The sequence below is a fragment of the Neofelis nebulosa genome, chromosome 18, assembly GCF_028018385.1.
Source record: "Neofelis nebulosa isolate mNeoNeb1 chromosome 18, mNeoNeb1.pri, whole genome shotgun sequence".
Taxonomy (NCBI): domain Eukaryota; kingdom Metazoa; phylum Chordata; class Mammalia; order Carnivora; family Felidae; genus Neofelis; species Neofelis nebulosa.
In genome coordinates this window covers 3,735,998-3,753,717 of record NC_080799.1, presented here as the reverse complement: position 1 = coordinate 3,753,717, position 17,720 = coordinate 3,735,998, and the positions used below count along the sequence as shown (strand labels likewise).

At 48.6% G+C, this 17,720-nt stretch overlaps 1 protein-coding gene across 13 annotated transcripts in view; it reads left to right on the top strand.

Annotated features, from left to right (window-relative positions):
• Window positions 1–17,720, top strand: part of LOC131501222 (monocyte to macrophage differentiation factor 2) — a 126,486-nt gene that overhangs the window by 78,245 nt on the left and 30,521 nt on the right. The gene's annotated exons all lie outside the window — the stretch shown is intronic.

The window sequence follows — 17,720 nt, the reverse complement described above, 5'->3', positions numbered from 1 at the left end:
TCTCTTTGCTTGTATGCACAAGGTACGCTTGTATGTAGATTCATGAAAATACCTGGAATGCTAGTATATTCTTAACCGTGATATGAAGCCAACAGTCCTGTGGCCTCATGGCACAAAACACTGGATTTTGGCTCCATGGCTAATATTTTACTAAAACTTTCCTAAAAGTAGCGAATTGGGAGACACGTTATTGGCCCTGGATGGCTCAAACGAGCTCTACGTATGACAAATTTTGTATGCCCCACAGACTATCTGTTTGTGCTAAAGTTAATTTCCAATTTTAACATGTAAGCGAAAAGCCATTTCCCCCAAATATTTAAACCAATTTTTATTTTTAAAGGACTCACTAAAATTCATCAGTTAATTTTTACATGTTAAGATGTAAAAAATAATTTCTAGCAAGCACTTGACATCTAGTCAGCTTTCTGTTTTTGTTTTATTCTATAAGAGATTAGGAATACCTTCCTTAAATTAAAAAAAACAAAAGACCACTCATAATTAAGCAGCAGAACATCCATGTTTAGGAAACATGAATGGCCCAGATGTAGATGAATGGAAACGTAGTCTGCCTTAATCTGGACACAGTGAGCCTGACAGGTTTTCCAGTTAGCCTGTCCTGATTCCGGCCTCCCCCAGCCGTGTCCTTTCTACCACACGTGCATTTTTCATACTCAACTATAATTTCTTACGCCCTTCCCCTGTCCTTCTAGATTCACTTTCCAAGGTTGGATTAGTCTTCCCTTTAGGCTCTGCAGTAATTGAGGATTTCTTTTCATCCTTACTTTGTGATGTCAAGGACACAGCGTTCCTGGTTTCCACGTCTGCCCTGTCAAGTCCTTTACCCTTCCGGCACACTAGGTCAGGTGGAGTGTGCACAGTAACTCTGTATTTCAGGTAGCTGTGGGATCAGGTTGGAATTGCCAGGCACGAATTTAGTCTTGTCATTTTGTTAACACATAGGGGAAAAGTAGTTTATTAAGTGTTTCATGTAACTATAATTAACCAAGCTGGAAACTGGGAACTTTCTAGTTTTCATTACCTGAATATTGGACTAGTTTTTTTTTTTTTTTTCACATGATGTACGTAGTGTCTCATGATTGGAGTTTGCTTTGTTTTATAGCACCTGTACCTCTTGTATTTTTCGAGCACTATTTTGAAAACAGATGATGTATTTCTCCATTAAAAACAATAAAAATAAATAGCAAAGAAGCAAGCAGAGGGGTTTAAATCTGACAGAGTTCAGATGCTCTTACATTGTTGCGGAGGAGGATAAAGACACTGAGGAGATTTTTTTACTTTATTAAGGCTAGAATTGATGTTACAATGTGAGGGGAACATTTGAAAGAGTTAAAACTTCAGTAAGGTAAAAAATGGAGTGAAAAAACTTGAATCAAAAAAAGGCAGGAAAGGGGCGCCTGGGTGGCTCAGGCTCTTGATAATAGGCTCAGGTTGTGATCTCACGGTTGTGAGACTGAGCCCCGCATCAGGCTCTGAGTGGGGCCTACTTGGGATTCTCTCTCTCCTTCTCTCTCTGCCCCTCCCTGCTCGCTCTCTCTCTCGCTCTCTCCCTCTCTCCCTCTCCCTCTCTCTCAAAATAAACTTAAGCAAAAAAAGGGGGACAGGGGAAAGAAAGGGGGAGGAGGAGTATAGAAAAAGACAGGTAAAAAGAATATAGTGTATAGTCTACGATGGTAGAAATGTAACCAAATAAATACACATCGCCGTATATAACAAACGGACCAAACTTTCTGACTAAAAAGGTCCGGATGCATGGGAAAACTGAGTGCAGCCGTGTGCTAGTTACGAGAGACACATCCAAAATATAAGACATAAAAGAGTGGGAAAAAAATATGCTAACAACAAGAAACTGTTATAGTGATGATATCATCCAAACAGATTTCAGAGAAGTAATTACTAGGGACAAAAGTGACCACTGCTTTAATGATGCCGATACATTTAATTAGTAAGTAATGTACCAGGAAAATAGAGCAATTTAAAACTCATTTGCATCTGATAAATTAGCCTTAACATAAAGTAACATCACAAGCAAGGATTAGGAGAAATTGCCAAAAGTGTTGTTGTCTTAGATTTAAAAATGGCTCTTTCATTAATTGATACCAAGCAGACCAAAAAAGAAAACAAAAACCAAACAAAAGAACTAGGGAAACCGTTCTGAACACAACAGAGGCTGGCAAGCTTTTCCTATAAAGGGCCAGAGAGTAAATATTTTCAGCTTTGGGAGGCCATATGGTCTCTGTCTCACCTACTTAACTCTGCCGTTGTGGCGTGAAAGCAGCCAGAGACAATATGTAAACAGATGGCCGGGGCTTGGATTTGTTACCCATCCCCCTGGCTGGCGTCTGTCATCCCTTATCTGTTGGACATTTATTCCAGCACCCTCCACCCAACAATTGGAAAGTGCATCTTACTCTCAAATAAACATTGGGATGTGTAAAAGTTACCCTCCTACTTGATCGGAAAGTAAGATTCAGCATATTGCAAATTACCGGATTCATAGAGCATGTTCTCTGACTACAAAACCGTTTTTTTTTTTATCCAATAACAAAAAGCATAGAGAAGAATTTCCTGAGGAAGACACACAAAAAGCTCAAACCACAAAGAGACGGATGAATCTCTTTAATTGTATTAAATAATGAACAGTGAAAAGTGAAAAATAGGCTAACACGGGAAGATTTTATAATATATACAACTGACAAATGATTACTGTCTGGAATAGATCAAGGATGCCAGGAACAAGCTGTTTAAGAAAATCAGCTCGAGGGGCGCCTGGGTGGCGCAGTCGGTTAAGCGTCCGACTTCAGCCAGGTCACGATCTCGCGGTCCGTGAGTTCGAGCCCCGCGTCAGGCTCTGGGCTGATGGCTCGGAGCCTGGAGCCTGTTTCCGATTCTGTGTCTCCCTCTCTCTCTGCCCCTCCCCCGTTCATGCTCTGTCTCTCTCTGTCCCAAAAATAAATAAAAAACGCTGAAAAAAAAAATTAAAAAAAAAAAAAAAAAAAAAAAAAAGAAAATCAGCTCGATAAAACACGGGCAAAAAAGCACATAGCCGCCTCAGAAGAGGAGGTAGGAATAGACAGGAAGTACAAGATACCCCATCGCATTAGCAGTGAGGAAACATGAATTAAGAGCATAGAAGGTAGGTCTAGGGGCACCCGGGTAGCTCAGTTGGTTCAGCTCAGGTCACGATCTCTCGGTTCGTGAGTTTGAGCCTTGAGTCGGGCTCTGTGCTGACAGCTCAGAGGCTGGAGCCTGCTTCGGATTCTGTGTCTCCCTCTCCCTGCCCCTGCCGCCCCCGCCCCCCCGAAATAAACAACAAAAAAAGAGAGTCTGACAACATCCAGGCTGTGGAGGAGGAGGAGGGGGGTGCTCCAAGAGCGCTGTGAGAGCCGGAAGTACCTTGTCCCCCTTGGGAGCCGTGGGAGACCATTTGGACTCATCTGGTACCATTGGCCGGCTTGCGTGCCTCTGCCACCATACTGTGGGGCACCGATGTGCTTCATTTTGCTGGTCCCCCGAGCCTTCGAGGAGCCATGCTGTGGGCCCCCTCTGCAGCTGCATGCAGAACTCTGCACCCCTCCACGTCACCTCCAGTGTGCACGTAAATGTCACGACCTGCGTATGTCATGGTGTCAGAGGAAGCCTTCTCCTGAAGACTCTGTCCCATGGGTCACTAGGGCACGAGTACAGGGGTGTCGGTATCAGCATTTTGTAATAGCTTAGAGCTTGAAATAACCCAAAAACCAAAAACGGAGGGGCGGATAGTGTTGTGTTCATGCAATACACGGTACGGAGCTGCGAGTTTACATGAACCACAGCTACATACATCACCATAGGTGTGTCTCGTACGGTTGAGGAAAAAAGCAAACGGCGGAGAAATAGTGTGGTATAAGCAAAACAGAGCAGTGTAACTTGGGGTTACCAAAATGTGTGGTCTAACCATCAATGAAAAATAAGGGAACGTTGAGCATAGAATCCAGAATAGGGGTTCCCTTTGGCGGGGCGAGAGCTGGGGAGCAGGTGGGGAGGCGTAGTTTCGAGAACACAGGGAGCCTGGAAGGGTTCCGCCTTTTTCAAGTTGGATGGTGGATGAAGTGGGGTGCATTTTATTATTAGTCTAAGTTATAAATGCTTTCATATAGGTGAAATCTTCCATGATCAAAAAACCGGTCCCAAGTGGGGTCTTGGCAGCCTCTGTATTAATTAGGAACTGCATTTGGCCAGGTAACAGTCGCTGAACCCAATGGAGGTTTCTTTTCTTTGGCGATACAGCAGTGGTAGGTTCAGGGCCCATAGGGTGGCTTTCCAGGTCACCGGGGACCCGTGGCTCCTTCCGTGGCCAGCCCTCCCCGCCATTCCAGTTCACGCCTTCAGGCCGGAAGATCCCCTCAAATGCAGGATGCTTGCGGGGCCGCTGCCATCACATCTGCCTTTAGGGCAGGAAGGCAGGAAGAGGGGGCCAGGCAAAGGTGTCTCCGCAAACCGTGTGCTCCTTCCGCGACGCTTTCCTAGAAGTCCCAGCGGGAACATTCCCTCATCTCTCGCTGACTGCGCCTTAGCCGCATGGCCACGCCGGTCTGCAAGAGAGACCCGGAAAGGTGGTTTTTGTGACTGGGCACATTGCCTCGTCGTTCCTCACGTCATGCCGTTAGAAAGGCGGAAAGAATGGATACTGACAGGCAGTGATAGCCGACTCTTACACAGCCCTCAGATATATACAACATCAAACACGTCCAAGCAGCTCAGGGATCCGAGACTTGAATGTGAATCAGAACTTGGGGGAGGCAGCTGATCTGGGATTTAGAGGAGGGCTGAAGCTTTAAATGCTCATACGAGAAAATAAAGACTGAAAACCAATGAGCTACCTGCCTACTTGATTAGGTCAAAATATATATCTAATGAACTCCACGAGAGAAGACAGGAAACAATATAGAGCAGAACACATGCAGGAGAGAGGATCAATAAAATGAAAAGTGGTATCTTTGAAAAGACTACTCAAAACTGGCAAGACCGAGGAGGAAAAGTCAAGATGGGACATAAACAATCTCAGGTGTAAGAGGGGATAGCGACAATTACACTAGGGGTTTTTAAAAAAGGGGCTCCTGGGTAGCTCAGGTCATGATCTCACGATTTGTGGGTTCCAGCCCTGCATTGGGCTCTGTGCTGACAGCTTGGAGCCTGGAACCTGCTTTGGATTCTGTGCGTGTGTCTCTCTCAAAAATATATTTGTTTTAAAAAAGGATCTTACAGAGAGCTTTTTGCTAGTAAATTAAAAAACTTAACATGAAATGGGCAACCTCCTAGAAAAGATACAGCCTACCAGAACGCACTCAAGAAAGGCAAAAACTTGAACAGTCTCCTCGACAGTGTGTGTGAGCCATTCAAACGTGCACCCAAACCAGACAGAACCGTGAAAACACCAGCCCCGAAGGCTGTCCAGGCCAGTTCTTCCTCATGCTCAAGGACAGATTATTCCAACACTGCACCTCAGACTATTCCAGAGAACAGAAAAAGCAGCAGCAGTTTATGAAACCAAGAAAACCTTCGTATCAGAACCAGAGAAGGGAAGGACGGGAAACGAGGGAGGGCCTCCCGTAGGCTCTCTTGCGTGGCGAGCCCAGGGCTTTGATTTCTCGTGGTACCACGGTTCTCTTTCCCAGGAACCAGGTAGGGTTTTCCCAGACAAGAACAACTCCTGCCTCTGGGTTCTTTCCTTTCAGATTTTGGCCTAATGGTTTCTTTCGCTGTCGTTTATGGCTCATACGGCCAGTGTTGGTTGTTTTCGGTGGGAATGTTCAGCTGACTAGTCCTGATTAGACCGCTGGATTTTAGGGAACAAGCACTTCTCTTAACGCTAACAATACACTTGCATTTAACTTTACATAAATGAGTTCACATGATGCAAACATTTTTTTCTTTACCATGGCGTTCTGCTCTCTGCCATATCAGTGCCTCTGCCGTTCTGACCCCTCCTGGTTTCGTGTTGACATCCTAGTACGTGCATGTATTAGCTTTCTCTTGCCATATGATAAATTACCGCAAACACAGCAGCTTTAAACGACACACACTGCTCAGCTCACGGGTCAAGTCCGCGTGGCCTGGCTGGAGTCTCCGGGTATCGCAAGGTTGAATCCGAGGTGTCAGCCAGGCCGAGTTCTTGTCAGGAGGCTCAGCCTTACTGTTGGCAGAGTTCAGCTCCTCGTGGTTAGAGGACTGGGGTTCTTGTCCCCCTGCTGGAAACCCTAACCCCCCCCACCCCACCCCACCCCCCGCCTTCAGGCCAACAGCGTGGCATTGGCTACTCCCTTCCGCCAGTCTTTGACTTCCTCACCACTCGTAAAGGCTCATGTGCTTAAAGTAAGCCCACCTGGGTAATCTCCCTTTCACTGACCCCAAAGTGAACTGATTAATGAAACGAGTTACATCTGCAAAAACCTCTTTTGCCATAGAAAAACAAAGCCTCAACGGCGGCACGATGGCTTCCACCTTGACAGGTCCCTCCCACGCCCTGGGGAGGTGATCACATGAGGGCCCGGTCTCGGGGGGGGGGGGGGGGGGGGGGGCTCATCCTGGGCCGGGCCGGCCAAGACCCACAGCTACATCCGTGGGCAAAACGCTCCAGCCATCTCCAGGCCCCGCAGTCTCATGCCGTTACGTACCCGTTCACGTCCAGATGCTCGTCATGTACAGAATCCGAGTCAGGTGTGGGGCGGGCGCCTGCGTATATCCATTAAGTGCGGCTCAGCTCTACTGCCGGAGGGCACAGTGCTCCCCATCCGCGGGCCGGTGGGACGGTTGGCTCCCCGCGTGCAGTGGCCGGCCAGGTGCAGGACAAGAGTCGTGGCGTTCTGGGTCAGAAAGGGGGCAGTGGACGGCGAGAAGGAGTCGCTGGTGCAGGCGGATTTTGAAACGCGGCCTAGGCGAGCCTGGCTGGGGGCCGCGGCGAGATTTCCAGGCCTGGGAACACTCTGCTGGCCGTCCTCTGGGCTCTGAGCCACTCTTTGCTTTTCCCGAAAGACAGGACTCTTCTGAGTGGCTTCTTCTGCCTGCTGCCTGTGGAGAGCCTCTCTCCGTGCCGGGCTCCCTCCGTCCCTGCTCCGAGCTGCTCGCTTCCGAGAACCTGCCGGCTGGGCCAGGCGTGGATTCCAGGGGCGGCCGGCCGTCAGACACGCCGCACCCGGGGACGCTCCTGAGATGGCCCTTCTCTCTTTGCAGCTTCTGCTGAGAGGTGAGGATGCCCTTAAGCTTCCCCAGGGCCCCTGATTTGGTTAAGAGAACCGACGAGCAGCACCCTTGGTGTCTTGAAAGGGTCTTCGTGTGGCCCGGCGCTCTGGCCTTCGGATCTTTCTGAGGCGCCAGGAGAGGGTTGAGCAGGACACCGGCCCTCCTCTCTGTGCCACCCTCAGACCCTTGGCCTCCTTTGTCGTCCGGAGACTGAGGATCTTCAGTCATCAGTCCGGGTTCCATTCCGATTCACAGTTCCTGGTGTTTCTCTCCCTCTTTGCCTCTTGGGACAGGTAACAGGAAAGCGGGTGGCATCTCCTGAGGGGTGTGCTCAGCCACATCAGTCACAAGTCCTGCTCCCGCATGACGGGCCCCCTTCCCGGGGTTTCCAGAAACACGCCCCTGTGTCCTTCTGAGCCTTTGCCACAGCCCCCTCGAAGTCCACACTCCCGTGACACACGATCCTGGTGTCTTCAAGGCGAGGTGCTCCTCACCTTTTTCCGGGCCCTGCCAACAAGCACACGTGTAGTGGCTTCAAACCACACCCTTTCAGTGTCTCGCGGATTGAGTGTGTCGGGAGTCTGGCATGCGGTGGCTGGGCCCTCCGCTCACTGGGTGGCTGTGGTCCCTACAGGAGCACGGGGCCCCTCAAACCCACATGGTATTGTCAGCGTTTGGATCCTTGGGGTTGCGGGACTGAGGTCTCCATCTTGTCTCTGCCTTTCCTTCTTGTTCCGCTGTATGTGGACCGGGGGCCCCTCCCAGCTCTGCAGCGTTCAAACCCTTGTCACATGTCAAATCTCTCTGATTTCTGTGACCAGCTGGAGAAAACTCTCTGCTTTGATGGCACTCGTGTGATTAGGTTGGGCCCCCTGGATTGTCTCTGTATGGTAAGATCAACCCGTCAGGAACCTTAATTACATCTGCAAAATCTCTTTGCCCTTGAACACAGTCATGGGAGTAATCCCAGGAAGCGGAGATCGTGGGGTGGGGGTGGGGGGGCGGTCATTTGAGAATTCTGCCTACCATAGTGACCTTGTCTAGTTTGCCTGCGCTTGGGTAAGCCTGAGTACACCTACTCAAACGTGTACTCACACAGGCTTTGATCAAAGTTTGTTGTTTTAGAAATGGGGCCACATCGTTTTCCTACCAAACTCCTTTGGGAGGTCTCTCCACATCTGTCAGAGTTCCCATTCACTCATTTTAGGGATTATGGAATATTCCATGGTGTGGATGGAGCACTATGTATATTTTGGGACCATTAAGAACATTTTTGCAAAACCTATTGCCATATATAATGTATTAACGCCGAATGTGTTAATCATTGCAAGATGGCCCGTACCTACTTTCGACTAACCTAAAAATCAGTGTTAAATTGAACACCGTGCCTTAGTAATTGCTTGGGATTCTTAGTTTTGTACTTCCCTGAAGAGCTCTCGTAAATGTAAGGGTTTATTTAATCACGGGCTTGGATCTCTCTTAGTTTCATGCATACATGAGAAGACAAACACGAGTGAAATAAATCCAGTGTCGAATTCCCCTTCTCCACTCCGGGCTGTCCGCGCCCACGTGCCGTCGGGAACACCCGGACGCACCCTTTCTGAGGAGAAGGCTCTGCTGTTAGCTCTGCGATTTTCTTCCCAGCCGTGGGCATGAAATTCTGCGAGTTCGCACACAGCAGCCAGCAGTCACGTTGGCTCTTCAAGTAATCCTTAAGTGACTGAAAGACTGTAGCGCCGCCCCCTGCCCCCCTGCCCCGCCCCCGGAGGGAACAACAACCAAGTTTCCACCTCACGGCCGCCACCTGGCTGGCATCCATATGAATGTGGGATGCTTTCCGGTTTCAAAGATGCAAATAACGTCGGGGATTTAAAATGTAGAGGACGGGTGACGTATCCCCCCTGCGTGTGCGTGTTCATTCATTCCTTCCTTTAGTAGCTGGAACAGGATGCACATTGAACGTTTACTTTTCACCAAAGTCACATGGGTGCACAGCTTCCCGTCACTAATTAAAAACAGCCAAGCCTCACGCCGGGCCCCAGCCTGCGCTTCTTCCCGATTTTTGCGATCCTCCGAGGGAATCGTTTTCATCTGTGAATGATTTTTTTTTTTTTTTTGTCATTTATTTCCAAAGCTTAAAACAAGAAGCTTACCCTACAGTGACTTGATTTGTTAAATTTCGGGCGGAGCTAGTGATGTCCCGCCATGGGGATGGGAATGGCCCTCGTTAAACCATCCAGCTCCGGTGGCCCGTGCTCTCGGTGCACACGGGGCTGGGGCCGGGTTAGGCAGCGGGGTGTACGTTGTTTCGGCCAGATGTGGCTTTTCACAACTGAAGGTGGGTCTGTACAAGGGTTACTTTTCCTGGCGGTCCGACCTTTAGTTTCTTGCAAGTGAATTACTGTTCTCGTTGTTTGTTTTCTCTTTCTGTCCGTGCTTCTCACGAATCCAGTTTTCCCCAGCCCTCTGCCAATTGTCCTGCTTCAGGATGCTCAGCTATATGGTGTATTTTATCAATTCCGGCGTTTTTGGGGTCCGCTGCCTCGCTTCAGTCTGGGCTGGCTGCCCCTGAAGGGTGCTCTTAGCTGTCATTCCCTTGGCGTCTCTCTGGGGAAGGAGCCCCTGGTTTTCGCTGTCCCTTCCTCGTTCTAGGTCCCCCCCCCCCACCTCCCGTCCTGGTGGAGTCTCTCCCCGGTGGCTTCCTGAGAAAGTGCACCTGGGAATTAAAATTGCTCAAGACCCTGTATGTCTAAAAAGACCTTTATCCTACTTTAACGTGTGATTAATAGTTGATCTGGGTGTGGAGTTTTACAACGAAAGCAACTTTCTTCCTAGAATTTTGAAGGCGTTGGTCCGTTTGCAGTAACTTCCAGTGCCCCCCGGGGGAGCTGCTAGACGTTGTGCTTCCTCACCCCTCATGTTCAGTGGCTTTCTTCTCCTTCTGGAAACATCTCATTTCTCTATGCTGCTCCCTCCCAGCCTCGCTCTGAAGAGCCAGGCTGTGTGCCTTGGAAGGGGTGTGTTTCCACTCTGGTGTGAGTCTTGCCTTCTTATTTAAAAAAATTATGGTCATATCCGTTACCATATTTATTCAAATTATACCCAATTGCGTATTTTGACCCTTCGTGCGTTTTTAACCTCTCGTGTGTTGGACTTCTAATGGGCCATTTTAATCTAAAAACTCAGGATCTGAAAAATTAAGAACTCCGTTCTGAAAAATTATGTTATTCCTTTGACGATTTCTTCGGGCTCTTCTGTTATTCAGGTTCTGGATCTATTTTTCTGATTTTTCAGTCTCCTAGTTTCTCTTCTTTGTCGTTTTGGTCTACTTGCAAAGCAGTTTCCTCAACTGCCTGTTCCAACCTGCGGGGTCAGCGTGGGGACCTGATTCCAGAGCAGTGGCAGGGGAGGGGGGTGAGCCCTTCTCTGGGGTCAGGATTCCTAATGGAAGGTTAAACCTGAGACCGCTCGGCTCTGGGACGAGGATCGCCTTCTCCGGCTGGACCCAGGGGATGCCCACCTGGCGGGCCTAGAGCAGAAAGTGGTCCCCGGGTCTTTCTTGTCTCTGTGTGTTATCTGTCACTGTGCGTGTCACGCGGTCCTCCCTGCAAAAGGGCTCAGCGCCATCTCGTCATGTCGGGGGAACCAGATAGGGCCTGGGGTTCAGAAAGTTCTTGCTTCTGCTGCCACACTGCTCTTGCTTCGCTGCAGTCCTGGGGGCTCTGTTTCTTTCTGTGACTAACAAATGGCTTAAGCATTTTATCCAGTCGGTTACCCGTTATCTTAATGAGGCGATTCCTTCTAGAGAGGGGATGTTCTTTCCTGACCGAGGCTCGAATTAACGTGAGAAGGTCCAAGGTTTACCACAGAAACAGTCCTGTCAGTGCTTTAAAATGTCATTTCTCTCCACTTAGAAAAATGACATTCCCATTGTTGAAAATTTGGAAATAGGGAGTATAAAGAAGAGAACAGAAATCACCTAAAATGTCCCCTTACTATTCCAGTCTCTTCTTATTATTGGATTTCCTACGCAATTTAAATCAACCTACATCCACGTCCTCCATTTTCTTTAACTTAGTATATTTATTCATATTATGAATATAATTTTTTCTTTTTTTAAGGTTTATTAGAATGCAAGTGGGGGAGGGTCAGAAAGGGAGAAGGGAGGAGAGAGAGAGAGAGAGAGAGAGAGAGAGAGAGAATGAATCCCAAGCAGGCTCTGCACCGTCCATACAAAGCTTGATGCAGGACTTGAACTCATGAACTTTGAGATCATGACCTGAGCTAAAACCAAGAGTCGGACGCTTAACCGACTGAGGCACCCAGATGCCCCTATAAACATAATTTCTTTTAATGTTTATTTATTTCGAAAGAGGGAGTACACACATGTGAGTGGGGGAGGGACAGAGGGAGAGGGAGAGAGAATCCCAAGCAGGCTCCACACTGTCAGTGCAGAGCCCGTCTCGGGGCTCAAATCCACGAACCAGGAGATCATGACCTGAGCCAAAACCAGGAGTCGGACGCTTAACCAACTGAGCCACCCAGGCTCCCCATGAACGTAATTTTTAATGCCATTTGAATGAGTACACCTGATCATTTCCCTATTGGATTTTAAGAATATTTCCCATTTTTTGGTGTATAAATAATGCTTATGTAAATAAACATCCTTGTACCTAAATGTTTGATTCCTTTTTTGATTATTTCTGTAGGACAGCAACTTAACAGTACCATTCCTTTCTGGAAGAATGGGACATTTTAGATACTGATATATCTTTAATACTGGTGTAGTTGGCATATCTCGATAGCTTTTTTTATTTTTATTTTTTTATTAAAAATTTTTTAAAGGCCTTATTTATTTTTGAGAGAGAGCTAGAGACAGACAGCAAGCAAGCAGGGGAAGGACCAAGAGAGCGAGACACAGAAACTGAAGCAGGCTCCAGGCTCTGAGCTGTCAGCGCAGAGCCCGCCGTGGGGCTCCAACCCACGAACCGTGAGATCATGACCTGAGCCAAAGCTGGACGCTTAACTGACTGAGCCACCCAGATGCCCCTCGATAGCTGTTTTTAAAACTGGGGGCAGATTGGTGCCACTTTCCGTCCCACCAGCAGGACGTCCATTTCCGTATCTTAGCCATCACCTGATTCCATCATTTGAAATACTGACTTGAAAGAGGGAAGTCGTCTCTCCCTCCTGTAGGTTGTTTCCTGTAGTATTTGTGAGGCCGAACGGGTTTTAGGATGTTTATGAATGTTTATATTTCTCATTCTGTACCTGTCTCTGCTTTCCTCTTGATCGTGAAATACTTGAAGCCCACGAAAAGCAGATACAGAATAATACCGTGAACTATTTGTGTGCCCACGACCCAGCTTAAGGAATGGGCTGCTCTGGACAGAGCCCCCCGGGGGACGTTGTTCCCTTTGAAGTTTTCCTGGGTACGTGGGGAGAAACCTGGGGAGCTCGGGACATTTGCATTTTGCGTGGGAACCGAATCCCCGGGTCGCTTTCAGGAAGGACGCCGTTCGGCAGCTCCTTGGGCGGAGCTAAGGGGTGTGCTGTGGAGACGGCGCAGGGGCAAGTGGAGGCTGCAGGGCCGGCGGTGGGCGCGGGTGGCGCTTGCCCGCCTCGGACAGCCTTCGAGTGACCAGGAGGGAGCCAACAAGACTCCACTTGTCCCGGCAGCGCCCGGCTTTCAGAATCGCTGGTGTAGGTGGTTACCATGCGTGGTCTCTGCGCCGTGTTCCTGGTTCCTGGTGTCCCCAGTGTCTCCGGCCGGCCCCTCTGCGGGCCAAGCCGCGTCCCCTGCGCCCTAGAAACGCAAGGCGGTGTGGTCGTGAGGCCGCGGCCGGGTGCGTGTAGCTGCCGCTGTGAAAGGGCCCGCGTGCGGGAAAGGGCGTGGAGCGCGAGTGCTGTAGGGTCAGTGGGAGGGAGATCGCGGAGCGAGCACGGCCCGCTGAGCTATGCGCGTAGCGCCTGTGCTTCCCGCTTGCTTTTCTTGGGTGGACACGGATGGTCGCCTGCCCCAGGTCGCCCTGCCCCAGCCACCCACCCCCACCCCCGCAAGCCACCACTGTCCTGATTTCCTAATGCTCATCTTGTCCCTTTTCTCTGAGTGATAACACCCGCGTGTTTGCTCCTACACGACGGTTTCGCTTCACCTGTTTGGAGTATCGTTGGTCTTTGGGAAAAGGACTCCCTGAGACCCTTCCTCAGCTCTCGCACACGTCCCGAGCTCTCTACTGTGTCTGCTGAGATGCTCGTGTGGTTTGGTGTCTTATTCTATTGATTTGCTGTATTACAGTGATTGATTTACGTAGGTGAAATCAACCTTGTGCTCCTGGGATAAATCCCACGTGCTCTTGGTGTATCATCCTTTTCCTATCTTGCTGGATTTGGTTCGCCTGTGTCTTGTTGGAGACTTTCATGTGTTTTCTTGTGATGTCTTTCTTCGTTCTTTTATTGGACGTCACGACTCTGTGAACTGGATTCTTCAGTCAGTCCTAGAAAATTCTCAGCTCTTTTCTTGTCAGATGTTGCCTTTGTGCCATTCTTACACCTCTCTTCCTGGAGCTGTCTTTAAACCCGTCAGACCTTCTCACTCTGTCTCTTAGCCCCTTTCATATGTTTTCTCTTTCTTGTCTCTTTGCACCACTTCCTGGGTAATTTTTTCTGACTGGTCTTTGAGTTCATCAGTTCTCCTTTCTGATATGTTTCGTGTGTCTGATACATTACATGGAAGCGGTAGTTTCTGTTACTGAATTTTTCATTTCTACAACTTGAAGTTTGTTCTTTTTGAAATCTGGCGTCACTGTTTATAATTTACTGTTCTCTCCACATATTTCAAGGTGTGTTTTACTTTTTTACAGGCAGGCGTGGTTGTATATTTTGTGTATGATAATCTCAACATCTGGGCTCCTTTTCTTGGAAGGACACTTGTCATTGAAATAGAGCACACAGAAAAGTGCACAGATTGTAAGTGTGCAGCTCAGTGAATCTTCAAAAAGTGAGTGGACCGTGCAGCAGGCACCCAGGTCAGGAGACGGGGCGCTCCTGGGACTCGAGCAGGGCTCCCTCCTTGTCCCTCCCGACCGTGAGGCACCGACCCAACTGTCTTGACTCCTAACACCAAAGTTGGGTTTTTCCTCTTTTTGTATTTCCTACAAATGGAATCCTGTAATATCTACCTTCTTGTGCTTGGCCTTAATATCACCTTTGACAGATTCCCTGACTTTGTTGGTTATGGAAGAGTTCATGATCATTGCTGTATGCTATTGTGCATTCACATGAATACACTCCAACTTGTGTCCCCATTCAGTTTTTGACGGACACTTGGGTGGGTGCCAGTTGGGGCTCAGTAGGAATCACGCTGCCGTGAACGTACTTGGGTCTGTCTTGTGGTGACGCGTGCATTTCTGTCAAGCGCACAACTGGGGGTACAGTCGATGGGCCAGTGAGTGTGCGTATGTGCTCGTGTAGGAGATACTGCTAACCGTTTCTCCTCTAAGTGCGTGTGCCTGTTGACATGCCCACCACCAGTGTGTAAGAGTCGTGACTTCCGTTTTCGCTCTCACACTTGGTGCTGCCTGTCTTTTCACTATGGCCCCTCTCACGGTTGTGTAGCAGTTATTTGTGGTTTTAGTTTGCGTATCTGATGATGAGTGAGGCGAATCACGTTCTCATATGTTTAAACACCTTTTCGGATGTTCTTTGCGGCATCTGTTCGAAGCTCTCGCGTGCTTCTCTGCTGGGTCGTCTGCCCCGTTCCTAGTGATTTTGGGGACGGGCCCTTTTCCTGAGGGCTGTACCACAAATATCCCCTCCTACGCTGCAATTGGCCTTCACACGTTTTGAAGAGAAGTTCTTAATACGATGACTGGGCCAGTCAGGGAAGCAGAAACCACACTAGTTGGTGACGGGAACTCAGGCTGCGCCGTCCTGTGACGTCACCTCCGGTTCCCACCGGGCCCCAGTAACGGGTCAGGAGATGTTTCTAAAGGAAAGCGGAAGGTGCGCTCCAAACCGCTGAGGCTGGCCCCGGGCCTGTTGGCGCAGTCCGGGGGTACTGGCTCCCCGGGGCCGGAGCAGCGTGCCTGCAGCCCAGACTTGCTGCCCGTCTTACTCTTGCTCTGGTTGCCACTCAAATTTGGCACCCGTGGGCTCAGTAGTGCGCTGAGGGGTCACCGGGGTAGCGGTTCAGGGAAAGAGGCCCCCACGTGGAGCTTGTAGGTTCCTAGGGCCGGGGAAAGCCAGTCCCTTCAGACACAGCAGGACAGGCCGCTCCTCTTGGCAAGTAAGGCTCAGCTTGGATCAGGGGTTCAAGTGGCACAGCTTTGTCGGAGCCCATCCTGATGGCACTGTTCCAGGGTTTAGGGTCCTGCTCTTTCCCCATCAGGGCAAGTTTTTCTCAAACTTTCACCTGGGGAACTTGCTGAGGCTGTGAATTCAGTTTTCACTGTTACTCAGCAAGCCACACAGTCAAATTTTAGACCTGATTTTTCGGTTGACCACGTGTATGCAAGAGTCAAATTATTTGAGGGTCCCTCTAGACACTTCCTTGTCCTCTGACCAGTGCAAGTATCACACTTGAAGAGTTGCACTTGTCAGTGTCTGTAACCTCTGCAGCGCACCCAGAAGCATCTGTGGGGGGTCTTCCCTTTGTGAGCAGCGCCTTCCCCCCATGTAAGAAATCTCTGTGTGCCCGAGGCCGTGAAGATCTGTTCCTGTGTTTTCTTTTAAATTCTTTATTGTTCTATCTCCACGGCTAGATCTATGGTCCATCTGGAGTTAATTATTGTGAATGGTGTGAGGTAGGGGTCATGATTTTTTTTTTTTTTTTTTCCATATGGAGATACATTTGACCCGGTATCATTTACTGAGAAGACCATCCTTTCTGCGTATGTGAGATTCTGTTCCAGGACTCTCGTTTCTGTTCCAATGGTCTACTGTCCTTATAGCACCACCACATTCTCTCAGTTACTGTAGCTTAGAATAGGCTGTTATCTGATAGTTCGAGTCTTCCAGCATCACAATTGATCTTCAAGGTTACCTTATACCCTTTGCATTGCTGTATACACTTATCAATTTGTACACACACATCTGCTGATACCCTTCCAATGTGGGATCGCATTGAGTTTATACATCAGTTTAGAGAGGACGGATACCTTTACAGTCCATCAACTTGGTGTATCCTTCTATTCATTAGGTCTTTAATTTCTGTCCATGGCGTTTTGTAGTTATCAGTGTTGGGGTCCTGCACATCTTGGGTAGACTTGTTCCTTTGTTGTTTCGTGTTTCTTGACACGATTATAAATGGCACCATTATTTTGACATACCCTTTCCTCACTGTTTCTCCCACACAAAAATGGTGAATGTGCACACTCACCATGTCTAGTCACCTTGCTAAATTCACTTGTTAGTTCTGATTGCTTGTCCATAGAGTGTTTTGCAGTGTCTTTTATTTATTTAATGTTTATTTAGTTTTGAGAGAGAGAGAGACCGACCCACACAGAGTACGAGTTGGGAAGGGGCAGAGAGAGAGGGAGACACAGAATCTGAAGCAGGCTCCGGGCTCTGAGCTGATAGCACAGAGCCCAATGCAGGGCTTGAACTCACGAACCGCGAGATCATGACCTGAGCCAAAGTCGGACACTTAACCGATGAGCCATCCAGGTGCCCCTCTTTTGAGATCTCTATAAACACAGTCAAATTGTCTGCAAAATAATTATAATCTTATTTCTTTCTTTTCAATTCTTGGACTTTCATTTGTTTTTCTTGCCTTAATTGTACTGGCCAGGACCTCCAGTCCAACGTTGAATGGAGGTGGTCATAGCAAGCATCCCCATCTTATTCCCAAGGGGGTAGTGCTCCATGTACATTTGGTTTAGAATTTTCTTTGCCAGTAGTCAGACTGGTCCTGTAAAGCTAGGCTAACATACTCCCATCCACCCGCAGTCCCTTTATAGGGTTTGATGAAGTGGAATTAAATGCAAAATGCCCAGAGTAAGGCTGGCCAGGCAGTAGACAGGTGCTCACCAAATTATCTGTAAGTAGTTCTTTTTTGTGCATTTCGAATACAGAAAACTTCACGTTAACTTCAAGGATTGCTTGGTAACTCAGAGCACTCCATTCTGTGTCTTTGCTAAAGGGTGTTGCAGTTAAAACGGACTTGCTCGAGGCAGGTGTCCCTCTGCATTTTGCAGCAGCTACTGGAGAGTGTATTCAGCAGTGTATGCCCAACTTACTAGACATCACTTAAAAGTAGTCAAATTCCCCCAATTCTAATAAAATTCCCTTACGCAGGAACATTCCGTTGCCCCATCAGTCTTTTTTTTTTCAACGTTTTTTTATTTATTTTTGGGACAGAGAGAGACAGAGCATGAACGGGGGAGGGGCAGAGAGAGAGGGAGACACAGAATCGGAAACAGGCTCCAGGCTCCGAGCCATCGGCCCAGAGCCTGACGCGGGGCTCAAACTCACGGACCGCG